A 2,635-nucleotide genomic window follows, 5' to 3' on the forward strand; every position below is an offset into this window, starting at 1 on the left:
CATTCCACAAGCTTTTAGTTTCACTCACCTGAATTTTCACAAAGGTCTAAAGAAAGGGTAATATTAAGGTTTCATTTTTCTGTTCCTAGCCTGTGGTACTATTAGAAATCCAGAGTTCCAAATTTTAGTTTCTCTTTAAAGGGGGAAAATAAATATACACATTTCACTTAAATACTTGTAGCTGGTTAAAAGTTTTGTTCTGGTTAACCAAAGTTTCCTTGCTTCTGCATATCTAATATTGTTTGTCCTGACCTTTTTGAAGGAGACTCAATGGTTGTTCTATTTAAAATATATTTTTACAAGCTTTTATGTGTCCCCTGCGTTTTTCTGATTCCAGATATTCAGAAAATACTTTCTTTGGGATCATTTTTGGTTAGCGTGGCTTCTGTTGGAAGGACAATATTGCATAAGTGGGCTGATCTTGAAATCACAAAGACCTGTGTTCAAATTCTGTTTCCAATATATATTAGTTATGTGACTATGATGAAGTTATTGACTCTCTCAGTGTCACAGGCAAATTTCTAAAACTGTAAACTACTGAAGAATTCCTTATCTCAGCTTTGAGGGAAATTCCATGAAAAATTTCCCTATTCTGAGGAAATTTGGGCCAAAATTAGTCTTTGCAAAGGTTATAGTGCAATGGGCAACATTTATCAGAAGCCAAGGAATTAGACATTTCAAGGCTCTTTCCAACTCTTAGATATCATTAAAAGAAACTGAATTCTAGCTTTCTAAGAAGAGGGTTTTCCCCATACCCATTCTTGGCTTTCATTAATATTTCATGTGTTTCATGTAAAATGTATGGGATTGCCTGTCGTCGGGGGGAGGGAGTGGAAGGAGGGGGGGATAATTTGGAAAAATGAATACAAGGGATAATATTATAAAAAAAATTACTCATGCATATATACTGTGGGAAAAAATTCTAAATAATAAAAAATATATATATATTTCATATGTTTAATACCCTTTTGTCTCCTATTAAATAAACATACACATACATACCCTGAATGTACCATCATTCTCAGTAAGGACAGTCAACCCTTAACATCTTAAAAAATAAATGCACCTAGTGCCCCAAAGATTCCCAAACTTTGACTTACCATTTATCTAAAAGAAAATGTTTGTTTTGAAAGTTCTTCAATATATTAAGCATCATGGTGATTGATATGCTCACAGAGATGCAGAAAAATGATTTAAATGCTTTTATAATATTTCAAATGTTGTCTCTTATTTCAGCAATCTTTCTTACCAACTAAGAGGGGATGTACAAAACAGAAGTTATCCCACCAAGCAGTAGGGAACAAGGCATTTTGTCACATTATTTCCACTGTTAGAGGAGAAGGAATACTGGGTATAGATTCAGAGAACCTTACTTCAAATCCTAGCTTTGCCACTTGTATTATACAAGTGACCTTCCCTCTGTGCTTCAGTTCCCTCGTCTGTAAAATCAGGGATTTGACCTAGATGGCTTTGGCATTCTACCTCTAAATCTATGACCCCAAAATTGCTCTCCAAAAGTGCTTAGGTGGTTGTAAAAGCATAGACATTTTGTAAAGTATATAAAAAGTGCCATGATTTTACAGATTCTCAAAGATTGTATAGAAACTCCTTTCGATCAGTGCTACCATGATAATTCTTCCCAAATAGTGTCTGGAGCATGTTTATTCATTGATTGATAGATTGAAAATATAACCTGGGATGGACAAAAGAAGGGTCAATAACAAATAGAAAAATTAGACCCTACCACACTTAAACATCATTAGAAACATGTCCTAGAGTTAAAGAGTCTTTCCTGAAAGTATGTATTTTTTGAAATTGTTATCTTGCAGAGGTCAACTAGTGTCCCCAGGGAAAAATCAGATACCTATTCCATGGCCACCCGATGATCTCTTCATGGTGTGCTTGTTCTAAAGAATACCAAGAACAGACGTGGTATATCTTCCCTTGAGACTCTGCCTCTCGGGTTTGAAAGGTGGAATTGGATTCATGTGATCTATGGAGATTGTCTGACCATGGTCTTCAGCCTTTCCTTGACTCTAGCCTTTCCAGTCAACTTTTGGGATCCTTGCTCATCTTGCAAGAAATAAGAAAATGAAAATGTCTGACTACCACTAAACCCATGATCTGAATTTTGAATGACTAGCTACTTGACTATTCAGTGAAACTTCATGTTGTATTATTCCCAATAGATTTATCAGAGGCTCAGCTCCTACCACAAGGTGGAGTTCATAGCTTAACCTCTTTCAAAAAAAGAAGATAATTTTAGGTAAACATTGCTAGTTTCCTGTTTGATATTTAATAGCTCAGTTGCGCCGTACCACAGATAGAGAGAGGAACTCTAATTGTAATATAGTGGAAAGAGATTTGGAGTAAGAAGTAAGAAAGCCTGGTTCAGTGGGCCAATCATTTTATTTCTTTTCCATGGCCACAGATTGTACCTATACTCCAGATTTATAATCACTTTGCAATTCCCCTTGCTAGTTGTTTCATATATGAATTTCCTATTGACCAACTAGATTACATAATCTCTGAGAGAAGAGATTATACCTTCCACTTCTTTCCTATCCCTCATGAAACCTACCATAGCATTGAGAAAGACTAACTCAATAAAAGCTTAATAATGAATGCCTGGAAA

The sequence above is a fragment of the Sminthopsis crassicaudata genome, chromosome 4, assembly GCF_048593235.1.
Source record: "Sminthopsis crassicaudata isolate SCR6 chromosome 4, ASM4859323v1, whole genome shotgun sequence".
NCBI lineage: Eukaryota > Metazoa > Chordata > Mammalia > Dasyuromorphia > Dasyuridae > Sminthopsis > Sminthopsis crassicaudata.